This window comes from Schistocerca gregaria, chromosome 7, assembly GCF_023897955.1.
Source record: "Schistocerca gregaria isolate iqSchGreg1 chromosome 7, iqSchGreg1.2, whole genome shotgun sequence".
NCBI lineage: Eukaryota > Metazoa > Arthropoda > Insecta > Orthoptera > Acrididae > Schistocerca > Schistocerca gregaria.
In genome coordinates, this window is record NC_064926.1 from 328,570,698 (window position 1) to 328,588,461 (window position 17,764).

The 17,764-nt window shown below is 39.3% G+C and overlaps 1 protein-coding gene across 4 annotated transcripts in view; it reads left to right on the forward strand.

Annotated features, from left to right (window-relative positions):
* The window catches only part of LOC126281172 (unconventional myosin-IXAa-like), a 312,562-nt gene that overhangs the window by 289,291 nt on the left and 5,507 nt on the right, over positions 1-17,764 (forward strand). The gene's annotated exons all lie outside the window — the stretch shown is intronic.

The window sequence follows — 17,764 nt, forward strand, 5'->3', positions numbered from 1 at the left end:
CGTTTGGAGAAAGATTTCTGCTAAAGGTTCTCAGTTATAAATGCAATGGAAGAAGAAATGTAGGAAGACCAAACAAGAGCTGGAGTACTGTAACATGCAGTTTACTTAATACATGAAGAGAAGAAGAAAGGGGAGGTGGAAGAAGAAGAAGAAGAAGAAGAAGAAGAAGAAGAAGAAGAAGAAGTGAAAATATATTGGGTATCAGGTTTGAAGTCTTTTACTTACTTCCCATAGCAGACAGGGAAGAAATACATACAAGACTGCCTAATGTTTAGAAACAAAAGCAGCATGGGATCACTTTCAAGGGAGTCACATTAATACTGAAAGAAAATCAACAATGAAATAGCTGACTTCATGGTATCTGAGACATAAGAAGTGACAGGGTGTAATAAAATCAGAGAACAGGAAGGGCAGACAGCAAATAGACATGCATGAGAGCCACAGGGGAAAGAAGCAAATAATAGTAGAAGAAGATTGAAACTAAGAAGATAACATAGTGTGACAGAGAAATGTGAAGGATGATGATGATGATAAATCTGAATGCTGCAAAGTTTGGAAAGAGCTGGAACAAATTATTTTAAGAGTTAAAATTGAGGTGCAACCAGCAGTTAATTATGACCTTCCTTCGTAAAGGAAAGTTGTATCTGACTGGTGGCTGCTCCATAGTTTTAATTACTAATAGTCACTATCCCCCCTGCAGGCAGTGACTGGACTAACTATTTTAAGTGTGTTGGGACATGGGAAACTGATAATATTATAACAACAGCTGCCAAAAACCCACACAATAACCAAATGCCAGGGTCTGCAGCTATGCTGTTTGACAGAATTACATCTCTGTCTTTAATGTTGAATGACATAGTGGCATGTGTGTATGATGGACAGTGATGGCTTGCAGAGGTTGAAAGAATGAGTTTAGAAAACAATGATGTTTTTGTGCATTTTTACCACCCTGCTGGCCCAAGAACATCATTTAAGAAATGTACTAGTGCAAGGTTGAAAAATGTTTTAAGGAAACTTTTAGTGCATGAGCTTACCACAGCAACTGGGAGGTCTTATTCTATATCACAGAAGCTGTCTGAAGAAATAAGTGTTCTTAACATTCACCACCAGGTTTAGAAACAGTATTATCTCGAAGGATGTTGATTGAAAATATTTATTTTAAGTATGTCAAAATAATATAAATGTTAATATCAGTGATGTTTCCACTATTTGTATATAATTCAGTACCTTACTTCAATAATAATTGATTATATTCTGCCGATATCACACTCGAATAGGTAACAGCCATAAGATCAGTTGTAGAGTAATGTGAATTATTTCCTCATAGACTCTCATAAATCACTCCTTGTTTGTTATTTTTGGGCCTAAAAAGTGGATTTTTTAAAATTTGGATACCAAATTTTGGAGGTAATTTTGACTGGTTATTTTTGAATTTAGGGTATTTTGTGTAATAGACAGTGTTCTAGAGGGCACTTTTCTAAAAACAATCACGTCAATTCCAATGTTTTAACTTAACCCAGTGCAGAGATATTCAGATTTTCGGCAATGTCTCCAGACTTAAAAATCGTTGCGCGCCTACAAATAAAAATGGCCGCCATCCAGTAAAGATGCAAGACAAAATATTTTAAAAAACTGTTTTGATCTTTTCAAATATAGGGCAATCACATATAAAAAATTAAAATATTTAAGAATGGTCAAGCAACCATTGCTGGACCACTTCATATGGATTGACTCATGTTGGTTCATGATCAATGCCAACTTTAGGTTTTTCATCCAGTGTAAAAAGTTTTTGTAACCACAGATCAGCTGCTACATGTCATGCTATTCCCTCTGATGAAGTGAATTATATCCATGAAGAAAGTGGAATAGGATGTGTGAAGCCACTGCATATGGATAATATATTGATGTCTTTGATAACATATGGTTTGGGGTCTAATATTGAGATATTAGGCATACTCTTCTGCCTTACGTCACTCCTCCTTCTGTGAGACATTTCATTATAGGCTGTGGAAGTAGGTGTTTCGATTCCAGATTGCAGAACCATAGAATGCAAAAATGTTCAAAGATAACCAGATTATGATTGAACTTCACAGTGCCCTTAATTGCAATAAAGGTAAGAATGATTCTTTAGAAGAGCAAAGCGGAATGGTTGCAGTTCCTTGCGTCTGTATCTCAGGATGGTGACTGTTCCTCTCTTCGTGACTCTCTTTTCTGCAGGAAAATTAATAATTTTAAGGCTAATTGAGGAATGTGTTAAATATTGTGTGGACTGATATGCTAAAGTGATTGCTAGAGATTATTGGAAAGTGGTTTAGTTTAAGACTGCGGTATGATATCTATCCTGGCAACTGATAATGTAAAAATAATTATTGGTAAGAAAGTGCCAGCAGAGTAGTATACTATGAGTGAAGCAATGACGGTGTTGTCTTCCTCAGCTTTGATCATTCACATTACTGAACTATAAGCCCTGATGAGATAGGGAAAATACATAGACAATTGGGAAGTTAGTTATGTATTCAACAGAACCAAAATTATTTTGAAGGGAGTATGTGGAAGGGGTGCAGAATTGTTGCATGTTAAAAGAAAGGAATGAGAGGAAAGAGGTTTTTAACTACTTTTTTTTCCAAACAGTACCTTTGTACACCCTTTGAAGAATCAAGAAGAGGCTTAAAATTATATCATGATTGGTCAAAAATATTATAATTAGATACTTAAACAACAGAAAATCCAGGATGGAATTAGTATATTAGTAATATTGGTTTATATGTATAAGAGGCATTCAAAAAGAAACAAGACGGTGGCATAATTACAGAAACCAGTACCTGTATGTTAGAAGTATTGACTCTGGCTGTTGAGACACTTGTCCCACTGTGACACAAGGCAGTGAATGGCTGTCTCATAAAATTCTTGGGGCTTCAGTGTTAACCAGTTCTGCACATACAGCTGGACGTACAGCTGACCACCCTGCACCAAGTGATGAAATCAAAATGACCAGGCAATCTCACCTGTGGGGTCATTCTGCTCCATGACAATGCAAAGTCACACACGGCCAACACAGTCGTGGCACTACTGTAGAAATTCAAATAGGAGGTTCTTGGCCACCCTCCATACAGTACGGACCTCTCTCCTGTGATTACGCCATTTTTGGTCCCCTTAAAAAGATTCTGAGGGGCAAACAATTCACCTCAGACGACGACATCCAGCTGTACGTGTGGAACTGATTAACATCGCAGTCCCGGGAATTTTATGAGACAGCCATTGACGGCCGTGTGTCACAGTGGGACAAGTCTCTCAACGGACAGGGTCAATACGTCTAACATACAGGTAGTAGTTTCTGTAATTATGCCTCTGTCTCATTTCTTTTTGAATGCCCCCTTATATATGCATCCATAGTTCCAAGGGACAAAGCCCACGTGGTGCTTGGAGGACTTCCACTAAGCTGGAGATAAAAATGAAAGGCAATGGCAATGTTTTAGTGGTCTGTTGCTAATGGTAAGAGGTTTGATTTTTTGTGAAATGTATTAGCATTTTATGAAAATGCTGAAGGCTTCAACCACAATAGTTGCTAGCTGGCCTTGTGACTGTGTGGTTCTAGGTGCTTCAGTCTGGAATTGCACAACTGCTGTGGTCGCAGGTTTGAATCCTGCCTCGGGCATGGATGTGTGTTATGTCCTTAGGTTAGTTAGGTTTAAGTAGTTCTAGGGGACTGATGACCTCAGATGCTAAGTCCCATAGTTCTCAGAGCCATTTGAACACTAGTTGCTTCCTTCTGCAAAGAACTTGGTGTGATGCATTTTAATGTATTTGACAATAGTAAATTAGTTTTCTGCTTACCAAAAGGATAAAACAGTTTCATGGTTGCAAATACAATGAAGAGCCAAAGAAACTGGTATAGGCAAGTGTATTCACATACAGAGATATGTAAACAGGCAAAATAAGGTGCTGTGGTAGGCAACACATATATTGAGACAAGTGTCTGGCACAGTTGTTAGGTTGGTTACTGCTGCTAAACTGGCAGGTTATCAAGATTAAAGTCATGTCGAACATGGTATTATAGTCAGCACAAAAGTGATGGGACACAGCATCTCCGAGGTAGCAATGAAGTGGGGATTTTCCGTACGACCATTTCACAAGTGTACTGTGAATATCGGGAATCTGGTAAAACGTCATATTTCTGACATTGTTGCGGCTGGAAAAAGACCTTGTAAGAATGGGACCAACGACAACTGAAGAGAATTGTTCAATTTAATAGAAGTGCAAACACTCTGCAAATTGCTGCAGATTTCAAAGCTGAGCCATCAACAAGTGTCAGCATGCGAACCATTCAATGAAACATCATTCATATGGACATACTGAGCCAAAGGCCCACTCTGGTACCCTTTATGACTGCACAACCCGAAGGTTTATTACTCGCCTGGGCCTGTCAACACCGACATTGGACTGTTGAGGATTGGAAACATGCTTGGTTGGACAAGTCTAATTTCAAATTGTGTGGAGACAACTTCACAAATCCGTGGACCCTGCATGTCAACAGGGGACTATTCAAGCTGGTGGAGGCTCTGTGATGGTGTGGGTCATGTGCAGTTGAAGCTATATGGAACTCCAATATGTGCAATTATGACTCTTTACAGGTGACACATACATAAGCATCCTGTCTGATCACCTGCATCCATTCTTGTCCATTGTGCATGCTGAGGAACTTGGGCTATTCCGGCAGGGCAATGCGACACCCCACCTGTACAGAATTGCTACAAAGTGGCTCCAGGAACTCTCTTCTGAATTTAAACTTTTGTGCTGGTTACCAAACTCTCCAGACATGAACATTATTGAGCATATCTGGGATGCCTTGCAACATGCTGTTCAGAAGAGATCTCTACCTCCTCGTACTTTTACAGATTTGTGGACAGCCCTGCAGGATTCATAGTTTCAGTTCCCTCCTGCACTACTTCAGACAACAGTAGAGTCCATGCCATGTTGTGTTGCGGCACTTCTGCGTTCTCTTGGGGCCCTACTTAATGTTAGGCAGTTTTGCCAGTTTCTTTTGCTTTTCAGTGTAGATGGCTACAAAGGGTTCATAGTAGAAGAGATTAATTTCACTTAAAACACACTCTTTATTGGTTGTCTGTTTTGTCATGCTCTGTCCATTGTCGCTCTGACATCGTAACTTAATTTTGAAGTAGTTTGTGACTGTATGCAGGAATCCTGCTCAATATCTTGATCCATACAAAACTGTCAGCCAAACCAATTGATGTGTTTAAAAAATATAATTTTAACAGTAAAAAATCTAGTTTGCTAGCTTGGAAGTGGAACATAGGCTGTGGTAGTAATCTCTTTGAAACACTGATTACGGACATCTGGAAAATTTCTGAAATATGTTATATAAGAAAAACCCTCTATCGAGTAAATACATAAAAAAGTAATCCATTTAGTCATATCGGTTGCGTGATAGTGTGATCTAATAAAAAATAAATATCCTTTAAAATTGGGATTTTATTTCTTAATTCTCTCTGAGTGCCAGTATGATATAAATCTGATTTACGTAATTTGCAGTTTACTCACAGTAGTTTCATAATTCTAAAGGAAAACATGTATAATTTTTTTCATGTATTTAAATTTTAGCTACAAAGCCACATTGTTGATGTTTTTCTTGTTGTTGTAATTCTCGTCCGAAGACTGCTTTGATGCAGCACTCCACACTAGTCTATCCAGAGCAAGCCTCTTTGTCTCTGAATAGCTACTGCAAGCTACAGCCATTTGAACTGGCTTACTTCCCCCATGAACCATGGACCTTGCCGTTGATGGGGAGGTTTGTGTGCCTCAGCGAAACAGATGGCCGTACGGTAGGTGCAACCACAACGGAGGGGTATTTGTTGAGAGGCCAGACAAACATGTGGTTCCTGAAGAGGGGCAGCAGCCTTTTCAGTACTTGCAGGGGCAACAGTCTGGATGATTGACTGATCTGGCCTTGCAACACTAACCAAAACGGCCTTGCTGTGCTGATACTGTGAACGGCTGAAAGCAAGGGGAAACTACAGCCGTAATTTTTCCCGAGGGCATGCAGCTTTACTGTATGGTTAAATGATGATGGCGTCCTCTTGGCTAAAATATTCCGGAGGTAAAATAGTCCCCCATTCGGATCTCCGGGCGGGGACTACTCAAGAGGACGTCGTTATCAGGAGAAAGGAAACTGGGGTTCTACTATCAGAGCTTGGAATGTCAGATCCCTTAATCCGGCAGGTAGGTAAGAAAATTTAAAAAGGGAAATGGATAGGTTGAAGTTAGATATAGTGGGAATTAGTGAAGTTCGGTGGCAGGAGGAACAAGACTTTTGGTCAGGTGAATACAGGGTTATAAATACAAAATCAAATAGGGGTAATGCAGGAGTAGGTTTAATAATGAATAAAAAAAATAGGAATGCGGGTAAGCTACTACCAACAGCATAGTGAATGCATTATTGTGGTCAAGATAGACAGAAGCCCATACCAACTACAGTAGTTCAAGTTTATATGTCACTAGCTCTGTAGATGATGAAGAAATTGATGAAATGTATGATGAGATAAAAGAAATTATTCAGGTAGTGAAGGCAGACGAAAATTTAATAGTCATGAGTGACTGGAATTCGAGAGTAGGAAAAGGGAGAGAAGGAAACATAATGGGTGAATATGGATTGGGGGAGAGAAATGAAAGAGAAAGCCACCTGGTAGAATTTTGCACAGAGCATAACTTAATCATAGCTAACACTTGGTTCAAGAATCATAAAAGAAGGTTGTATACATGGAAGAATCCTGGAGATACTAAAAGGTATCAGATAGATTATATAATGGTAAGACAGAGATTTAGGAACCAGGTTTTAAATTTTAAGACATTTCCAGTGGCAGACATGGACTCTGACCACAATCTATTGGTTTTGAACTGTAGATTAAAACTGAAGAAACTGCAAAAAGGTGGGAATTTAAGGAGATGGGACCTGGATACACTGAAAGAACCAGAGGTTGTAGAGAGTTTCAGGGAGAGCATAAGGGAACAATTGACAGGAATGGGGGAAAGAAATACCGTAGAAGAAGAATGGGTAGCTCTGAGGGATCAAGTAGTGAAGGCAGCAGAGGATCAAGTGGGTAAAAACACGAGGGCTAGTAGAAATCCTTGGGTATCAGAAGAAATATTGAATTTAATTGATGAAAGGAGAAAATATAAAAATGCAGTAAATGAAGCAGGCACAAAGGAATACAAACGTCTCAAAAATGAGATCGACAGGAAGTGCAAAATGGCTAAGCAGGTATGGCTAGAGGACAAATGTAAGGATGTAGAGGCTTATCTCACCTGGCTACCTTCAGAATTTCAAAGAATGTATTACAGTCAACATTTTAACACGTTTTTTTCTAAATATATACTCGTGCTTTAAAGTGTGTTCGTCTTTTCTTAAAGTATCGTCTAAGGTAAGCCTTAGGACCAGTATTGCCACTCATATTCCTACATATCTTTGGAACCCAAACTGATCTGACCTTAGGTCAGCTTCTACCAGTTTTTTCCATTCTTCTGTAACTAGTGTCAGTATTTTGCAACCCTGACATATTGAACTGATAGCTCCGAAATATTCACACGTCAGCACCTGCATTGTTTTTTGGAATAGTAATAATTACAGTCTTCTTGAATTCTGAGGTTATCTCAAGTGTCTCATATATCTTGCACTTTAGGTGAAATAGTGTCGTCATGGTTGGCTGTCCCAAGGATCTCAGTAGTTCTGAAAGAATGTTATCAACTCCATGGGCTTTTATTTACCTTAGGTCTTTCAGTGCTTTGTCAAATTCTTCTCACAGCATCATATCTCCATCTCACCCTCATATATTTCCCATTTTTTCTGTTACATTGTCTTATCTTAAAGTTAATTTCCCTTGTTTACCCCTTCCACATATTCCTTCTAGTTACCAGCTTTCCCTTCTTTGCGTAATATTGACTTGCCATTTGATATCCATACAGCTGCTTCTCTTCCAAAAGTCTCTTCAAGTTTCCTATATGCAACATCCACCTTTCTCCTAGTCGTGCATGCTTCTGTAACCTTGCATATGTGCTCTAGCCATTTCTGCTTAGCCATTCTTGCACTTCTCAGTCACATTTAGGACACGGTATTTTGCATTTGTTGCATTTTTATATTTAAACCTTTTGACAGCTGGAGTCAATATTTCATGCGTTATCCAACTGTTTCTATTTGACCTTGTCTTTTTGCCTATTTGATCATCTACCCTTCCACCATTTCATCTCTCAAGAGTCATTCATCTGTTGTGTTTTTTAATCCCTTTGAAGCTCTCAAAACCTTTGGTTCTTTTAACTGATCCAGGTCCCCCCCACCTGAAAATCCTACGATTTTGCAGTTTCTTCAGTGTAAATCTTCAGTTTACAATTAATAAATTTTAGACAAAGTCCATATCTGCCCCTGGAATAGTTTTGCAGTAAAAGACCTGGTATCGAAATCTGTTTTACTGTTATGTAATCCATCTGAAACCTTCCACGGTCTCCAGCTATACATACCTCCTCTCATAAATATTGGAACAGGTATTGGCAGTGATGAAATTGTGCTCTGTCCAAAAGCAATTATTAAATTGTGCTTTTTGTAAAATTCTGCAATGCCAGTTCCATGTTCATTCCTGTACCAGAGTGGATGTTTTCCTTCTACTTCTCCTTCTCGTCCTTTCCCTGCTATCATATTCCAATCCTCTACTTACGTCTCCCTTAACCATCTGAGTTGTTTAGTCAGTCTCATCAAACATTCTTTCAATTTATTCAGCATCAGCAAAGCTAGTTGGGCTATAAAATTGTACTCCTTTAATGGGTAGTGGCTATTGCATATAATGCATTGACTATAATGTTATTAATTGCTTATGTGCATTCTTTTTTCCTAGTTTGTTATTAGACTACTCTTATGTTTGATTTTGTGTTGATAATCCTGTACTAGACTGACCAGAATTCTTCTTCTTCTTCTTCCCTTCATCACATTTCACTTATTCCTGCTGTATCTAACCTTTCTATTCCCCATATTGCATGCTGTAAATTTCCTATGCGACTGAGGGATGTTACATTCCACACTCCACCCCATTGAAGGCTGGTTTTGTTTTCCTGATAATGATATCCTCCTGAGTGGTCCACTCCTGGAAGCCCAAATGGGGGACTATTTTACCTCTAAAATATTTTCCCCAAGACGATGCTGTCATAGTTAAACCATGCAGTAGAGTTTCAGGCAATAGGGAAAAGTAATGCTGTAGTGTCCCCTTGCTTCAGTGATTCACAGTGCAATCCAGACCCTTACCCATGAAACTACAGAAAGGCTTCATGCCACTCTTCAGGAACCACAGATTTGTCTGGCCTTCCACAGGTACTGCTCTGTTGTAGTTGCACCAGCACAGTGGCTATCTGTATTGTTGGGGCACAGGAGATGCTAAATTAACCTGGATGACACTAGTCTTGGATGCCACTATGTTGTGTACACAACCAGTGTAGAATGTTATGGACATCCATATAGGTACTTTCGTGGTTGTATCAAGTTCTGAGAAGTGGAAGAAGCCATATATTAATAGATTTTAACTACTACATACGTCCTATGAATGTAGACTGCTTCAGATAGTGAAGATCTTCCAATAACACATGACTGTTGGTATAATTTGTTATAACTAAATATGAGATAAAAAGTACTGGCAGTTGAAGTCTTCGTGGCATTTAAATTTGAACTGAGGTGCAGGTTGGAAGGTGCTACAGTGATCTTGTGGTTAGAATATTGGGTTGTTAAAAGGACCTCTCTGGTGCATTGGTCCACATCCTTCTATATCCTTTTTTTTTTTTTTTTTTTTTTTTTTTTTTTTTTTTTTTTTTTTTTTTTTTTTAAAATACCCTTTGCGTTTTAAAAGAGTCTGGGGCCATATTAGTTTAAGGAAAGTATGTTCTGTAATATTTGATGATGTATACATATAACGCATTATTGTGGCCAAGATAGACATGAAGCCCATGCCTACTTCAGTAGTACAAGTTTATATGCCAACTGGCTCTGCAGATGATGAAGAAATTGATGAAGTGTATGGTGAGGTAAAAGAAATTATTCGGGTAGTTAAGGGAGACGAAAATTTAATAGGCATGGGTGACTGGAATTGGAGAGTAGGAAAAGGGAGAGAAGGAATCATAGTGGGTGAATATGGATTTGGGGAGAGAAATGAGAGAGGAAGCCATCTGGTAGAATTTTTCACATAGCATAACTTAATTATAGCTAACACTTGGTTTAAGAATCATAAAAGAAGGCTGTATACATGGAAGAATCCTGGAGGTACTAGAAGGTATCAGATAGATTATATAATGGTAAGACAGAGATTTAGGAACCAGATTTTAAAATGTAAGACTTTCCAGGGTCAGATGTGGACTCTGACCACAATCTGTTGGTTATGAACTGTAGATTAAAACTGAAGAAACTGCAAAAAGGTGGGAATTTAAGGAGATGGAACCTGGATAAACTGAAAGAACCAGAGGTTGTAGAGAGTTCCAGGCAGAGCATAAGGGAACAATTGACACGAATGGGGGAAAGAATACAGTAGAAGAAGAATGGGTAGATCTGAGGGATGAAGTAGTGAAGGCAGCAGAGGATCAAGTGGGTAAAAACACGATGGCTAGTAGAAATCCTTGGGTAACAGAAGAAATATTGAATTTAATTGATGAAAGGAGAAAATATAAAAATGCAATAAATGAAGCAGGCAAAAAGGAATAAAAACGACTCAAAAATGAGATCGACAGGTAGTGCAAAATGGCTAAGCAGGGATGGCTAGAGGACAAATGTAAGGATGTAGAGGCTTATCTCACTAGGGGTAATATAGATACTGCCTACAGGAAAATTAGAGAGACCTTTGGAGAAAAGAGGGCCACTTGTATGAATATCAAGAGCTCAGATGGAAACCCAGTTGTAAGCAAAGAAGGGAAAGCAGAATGGTGGAAGGAGTATATAGAGGGTCTATACAAGGGCGATGTACTTGAGGACAATATTATGGAAATGGAAGAGGATGTAGATGAAGATGAAATGGGAGATACGATACTGTGTGAAGAGTTTGACAGAGCACTGAAAGACATGAGTCGAAACAAGGCCCCGGGAGTAGACAACATTCCATTGGAACTACTGACGGCCTTGGGAGAGCCAGTCCGGACAAATCTCTACCATCTGGTGAGCAAGATGTATGAGACAGGCGAAATACCCTCAGACTTCAAGAAGAATATAATAATTCCAATGCCAAAGAAAGCAGGTGTTGACAGATGTGAAAAATACCGAACTATCAGTTTAATAAGCCACAGCTGCAAAATACTAACGCATATTCTTTACAGACGAATGGAAAAACTGGTAGAAGCCGACCTCGGCGAAGATCAGTTTGGATTCCGCATAAATGTTGGAACACGTGAGGCAATACTGACCCTATCACTTATCTTAGAAAATAGATTAAGGAAAGGCAAACCTACATTTCTAGCATTTGTAGACTTAGAGAAAGATTTTGACATGTTGACTGGAATACTCTCTTTCAAATTCTGAAGGTGGCAGGGGTAAAATACAGGGAGCAAAAGGCTATTTACAATTTGTACAGAAACCAGTTGGCAGTTATATGAGTCGAGGGGCATGAAAGGAAAGCAGCAGTTGGGAATGGAGTGACACATGGTTGTAGCCTGTCCCTGATGTTATTCAATCTGTATATTGAGCAAGCAGTAAAGGAAACAAAAGAAAAATTCGGAGTAGGTATTAAAGTCCATGGAGAAGAAATAAAAACATTGAGGTTCACCGATGACATTGTAATTCTGTCAGAGGCAGTAAAGGACTTGGAAGAGCAGTTGAATGGAATGGACAGTGTCTCGAAAGGAGGACATAAGATGAGCATAAACAAAAGCAAAATGAGGATAGTCGAATTAAGTCGAGTGATGCTGAGGGAATTAAATTAGGAAATGAGACACTTAAAGGAGCAAAATAACTGATGATGGTCGAAGTAGAGAGGATATAAAATGTAGACTGGCAATGGCAAGGAAAGCATTTCTGAAGAAGAGAAATTTGTTAACATCGAGTATAGATTAAAGTGTCAGGAAGTCGTTTCTGGAAGTATCTGTATGGAGTGTAGGCATGTATGGAAGTGAAACATGGACGATAAATAGTTTGGACAAGAAGAGAATAGACGCTTTCGAAATGTGGTGCTACAGAAGAATGCTGAAGATTAGATGGGTTCATCACATAACTAACGAGGAGGTATTGAATAGAATTGGGGAGGAGAGGAGTTTGTGGCACAACTTGACAAGAAGAAGGGACCGGTTGGTTGGACATGTTTTGAGGCATCAAGGGATCACAAATTTAGCATTGGAGGGCAGCGTGGAGGGTAAAAATCGTAGAGGGAGACCAAGAGATGAATACGCTAAGCAGATTCAGAACGATGTAGGTTGCAGTAACTACTGGGAGACGAAGAAGCTTGCACAGGATAGAGTAGCATGGAGAGCTGCATCAAAGCAGTCTCAGGACTGAAGACCCCAACAACAACAACAACAACAACAACAACAACATACATATGGGAGTGCTCCTTCCATGAGTGGGTTGTAATTTTGAATAATTTACAAATTAAGCATGAAACACACAAATGCCAGTGAATGTTCAAAATAAGTAAACAAGATAAGTACCATACAAAACAAAAAGCATCAGGAAGACTGATACATTTGGAAAAGAACTAAAATGTGAATTAGTATCGGTGATCTATAAAGTATAAAAGAATATTTACAAGCTAGTTATTTTAGGAGTCTTCTTTTCCAAACAAGAACATTTTATACATATGCAGTATAAACTTCCAAGTGAAATTGTGAGGCTGTAGTGCACCATAGTTAACTGTCTCCAATAACACAGGATATTCTTGAAGAAGCTTTCCTTCCATTTGCATTTTCACTCATGGAAACAAGAAAAAATAACAAGGCGAGAGGTCAGGCGAATATGGCAGGGCAATAATAGAATATATAACCAGTAACAAATAAAGCAGTATGGGGTCGTGGACTCTAATGCAGTAAGAACCAATCCTGAGAAAGCCACAAATCAGGGTAGTGATGTCGAATTGCTTGTCACAAATGTTTCAGGACTTCGATATATAGAGTTTGGTTCACTGTTAGATCTGAAGGAATGTAGTCATGGTGAACTAATTCTTTATTGTCAAAGAATGCAATCAACATGGTCTTTGTTCTTGAAGGTTGTTGTTTGACGTTTTTCAAGGCCAGTGATTGAGAACTCCGCCATTCAGCACCTTGATGCTTCCTGTGAGGATCATACTAGTAACATCAACTTTCATCCCCAGCAATAATCTTTGACAAATATGGGATCATGTTGGGCTCTATTCAGAAGTTTAGCTGAAATTCTTCATCTTTCCTGTTTCTGTTAGTGTGTGAGGAAGAGTTTTGCACTAAGTTTTCATTTTTCTAAATCTTTGCGTAAACTCTTATGTTCAAATTAAGTTCTTCTGATATGGTGCACTCCATGTTTGCATTGTGTGTGCTGCAGACGGGCAACCAGCTCTGGGATCATCTTGCGTTGAATCTCTACTTTCACGAAACCTTTTGTACCCCTAAAAAAACTTGTCTTCTTGAAAGTACCTCAACTGCATACGCTTGCTTAATTATTGTCCACATTTCACTAGAGTTACCCGAACTTAACACAGAACTTAACGTTCACTTTTTGCTCACAATCACCAACCTTTGTGTCGCCGTAACTACTATGCCAAGAATCCAAATAGTGTGTTGCTAAGCACAGCAATACCACCTAGTGAGTTTGAGCAGAACATGGCCAAGGTTATTTCAGGGACACACACGTCAGGTAACATAAAAACAACATTTCTTGCTTTATTGCTATTGCAAACTCAAAACCTGTCCTAGAATTTTTCTGTCAAAGGGAGTAGGTCAGCATTGACAAAATATTTTTGTATTTAGAACAGAAAGTTGGTGATTGAAATTTCACAAGAAGGCCCCACTGCATTGAAAAACTTCTTTGTTTCAACAATTTCCAGCCCGAATCTTGTGTCAAGTCGATGACTCTCTCTCCCCCCTATTGCTCAGTAATATAAAATGTGCTGCACGTATTTGAACTTTCTCAATGTACTCCATTACTCCTATGAGTAAGGATCCCACACCGTGCAGCAGTACTCCAAAAGTGGATGAACAAGAGTGGAGTAAGCAGTCTCATTAGTAGATCTTTTGCATCTTCTAAGTGGCCTGTCAATAAAACAAAGTCTTTGGTTTGCCCTCCCCATGACATTTTCTGTGTTTTCTTTCCAGTTTAAGTTGTTCGTAATTGTAATTCCTAGGTATTAAGTTGAATTCATAGGACTTAGATTTGAGTGATTTATCATGTATTTGAAATGTAACAGAATCCTTTTAGCACTCATGCTGAGGATATATACTTCTAAGTTACTTATGTTGGTAGCTGTTCTTGATTCGAATTCTGAAATAATAAAAAAACAACAATATAATGTAATTGGATTGATAAAAAATCCACTCACCAAGTGGTGGCAGGAGAACACACATATAAAAAATGGTTTTACATCTGCAAGCTTTTGGAGGTAATGGCTCCTTATTCTGGCAGAAGGGTTGAAGGGGAAGGAAGAGGAGTGAAGGACAAGAATTGAGAGGTTGAGCAAAAGGAGTAAAGTTCAGAAAAGTCAGTCAGAACCCCATGTCAGGGGAGACTTACCATACAGAATGAGAAGAAAAGACTGATTATTGGGACTGCAACAAACGAGATTTGAAAACCTGAGAGCTTAAGGTTGGAAGGCAGCATAATATGTAAGACAGAGATTACTGCTAAAACATGCATGAGTTAATGAGAGTGAAAGGCTAAGCACTAGAACAGCTTTTTGTCGCCCTCCCGTCTCCGTCGTATCCTTGTCCTATGCTCCTTCAGCACCCATCTCCCCCTAGCCTATGGCTCTAACACTCATGACTGTCCCTGCTGCAAGCTTTGCCCTATGCACCCTCATACTACCACCTGTAACTGGCAAAAGATGTGCTATCGAAGGGGGAGCCGCCTGTGAAATGACACATGTTGTGCACCAGCTGTTGTGTAAACACTGTTTGGCCTTTTACATCAGCATGACTACCACCCAGTTATCAGTCAGGATGACTGGCCATAGGCAGAAGGTGTATACTGGTAACACACAATATCCTATTGGTTCTCGCCACCCACTTGGCCTTAAATTATTACTTTCTTCCGTCTCCACATTTATTCACAGTAACCACTCCTTTCTTCACTCTGTTTGATTTCTACGTCTTTCATTTTCTTACCTGTCTATTTTTCGCTGTCCTCCTCCCATCTCTATTACATAAAATGCACTTAGCTTTTCACTCTTATTAACTCGTGTATAATGTTTTAGCAGTAATTTTTGTCTTGAATATTACCCTAATCTTCCACCTTTATGAGCCGGCCGCTGTGGCCATGCGGTTCTAGGCGCTGCAGTCCAGAACCGCGGGACTGCTACGGTCGCAGGTTCCAATCCTGCCTTGGGCATGGATGTGTGTGATGTCTTTAGGTTAGTTAGGTTTAAGTAGTTCTAAATTCTAGGGGACTGATGACCTACGATGTTAAGTCCCTTACTGCTCAAAGCCATTTTCCACCTTTATGCTGTCAGGTTTTCAAATCTGCCAAGTGCAGTCCCCAACAATTAGTTTTTTCTTCTCACCCCCTGACCCGGTGTTATGGGTTACTGTTCCGAACTCTACACCTTTTCGTGAACCCGTTCATCAGTTTCCTTCATCCCACTTCCTTCCCCTTCGACCCCTTCGCCAGAAGAAGGAGCTACTGGCTCTGAAAGCTTGCATACATAAAAAGCTTTTTTTGTATGGGGGAATATTTACTTCGTGTTTGTTGGTTAAGGAATTTTTGAAGGTATGTTTAGTAACTCTGGTTTAGCAACACTTGTCATCAACAGTATTTCCATTGCTAATATGCAGACATGGCACTGATTGTGTGATTGTCTTCTGCTGCTAGCATACTTTACATACGACCAGATTATTTTTGGATTTTCTGCCAGGTTTTGAGACCAAGTATGCCGTGGAAACTATTATAAGCATCTGGCATTGAAAACCATGCTAAATTTTGAGGTTCTACAAAAGATCGCCAGTCGTGGGGATTTTGCGTTTATTTAAATTTGACTTTTTTTTTTCTTTTGAAACAGTGTTCTACCTGTTTTGTGTACTATGGGGGATCATCTCCATCCTTTGTTGATTTATTTGGTATAAATCTCTCAGTTGCTGTTGATAACAATTTATTTGAATTCAAGCCACATCTGGTCTACACTTACATTGTTAATTTGGAAGATTTGGAGATTGTCTTTGAGGAAGGCATCAAATGATTTTTTAAATAGATATATTTTTATTTTTGGTGGATTTGGGAGTTACAGTATTTGGTCTTGCTACAACAACCCTTTGTTGAAGAACTCCTGTCCCCATGTTGATGCTCGCTATTAACTCGGGATTATTTGTTGCTAAGAGGTCAGGTGTGCCTTTGCAACTGTTAGTTATTTGAATGCGCTCGTGAACTTACTGTCCAAAATAAATTTCAGGGACTGCGTTTAGCGCAATTTCAAATGATATTTTATGCATACCTCCAGATTTAAGTATGTGTTTTTGCCAACATATCGAGGGTAAATCAAAGTGACCACCAACTATAATCGTATGAGTCCGGTATGTGTTTGAAATTAGACTCAAGTTTTCTTTGAACCTTTCAGGAATTGTAGCATCTGAAATGGAAGGTCGGTAAAATGATCCTATTATTATTTTAATCCAGTTGCTCAGAATGACCTCTACCCATACTAACTCACAGGATCTATCTACTTCAATTTCGATACAAGATAAAATGGCAACAAACGTGCCACTGCCAGCTGTATTTAACCTATCCTTTATGAACACCATCAGGTTCTTTACAAAAGTTTGTTGAAATTATCTCCGGTTTCAGCCCTCTTTCAGTGCCTATAACCATTTGAGCATTAGTGATTTCTATTAGCGCTTGGTGCTTGTGTACTTTCCCAACACAGCTACGACAATTTACAGCTGCTGTACTGACGGTTCCTAGAGCTATGTTCTTCCTGAGTTTGACTTTGTACCCTTTTTGCTTTTACCTAAGACCTCTGACCCAAAAACACATCACAGAAAAATGTTACCAAAGTGAATCTAGTGTCTCCCATTGAGGCACGCGAGCCACTCCACCTTGGCAAGGTCCGTGGGTCATGGGAAATAAATGAAGCCATACTGTCAGTATAATGTTTTAAACAATGGGACATAGAGGATGGAGTATAACAATATTATGAAAAGGATAGATTACTACTCACAGTGAAGTGGAGACGTTGAGTTGCAGGCAGGCACAAAGAAAAGGCTGCTAAACAAGTAAGCTTTTAGCCAAAAGGCATACTTCTGAATTAGAACACACACACACACACACACACACACACACACACACACACACACACACACACACACGCAAGCGCAACCTGCACACATGTCTGCAGTCTTAGAGATCTGAAACTACATTGTGAGCAGCAGCACCAGTGAGAGAAGGTGTTGAGGGGGGGAGGGGGTAAGTAGCGAAGAGGAGAGAAATAAAAATAAAAGAAATTAAAATACTGGGTGTGGCGGTGAAATGACGGCTGTGTTGTGCTGGAATGGGAACAGGGAGGGGGCTGGATGGGTGAGGGCCTGTCCCATACATCCTCCTACCACCACATACTCCAGTCTGGTCACTAACATT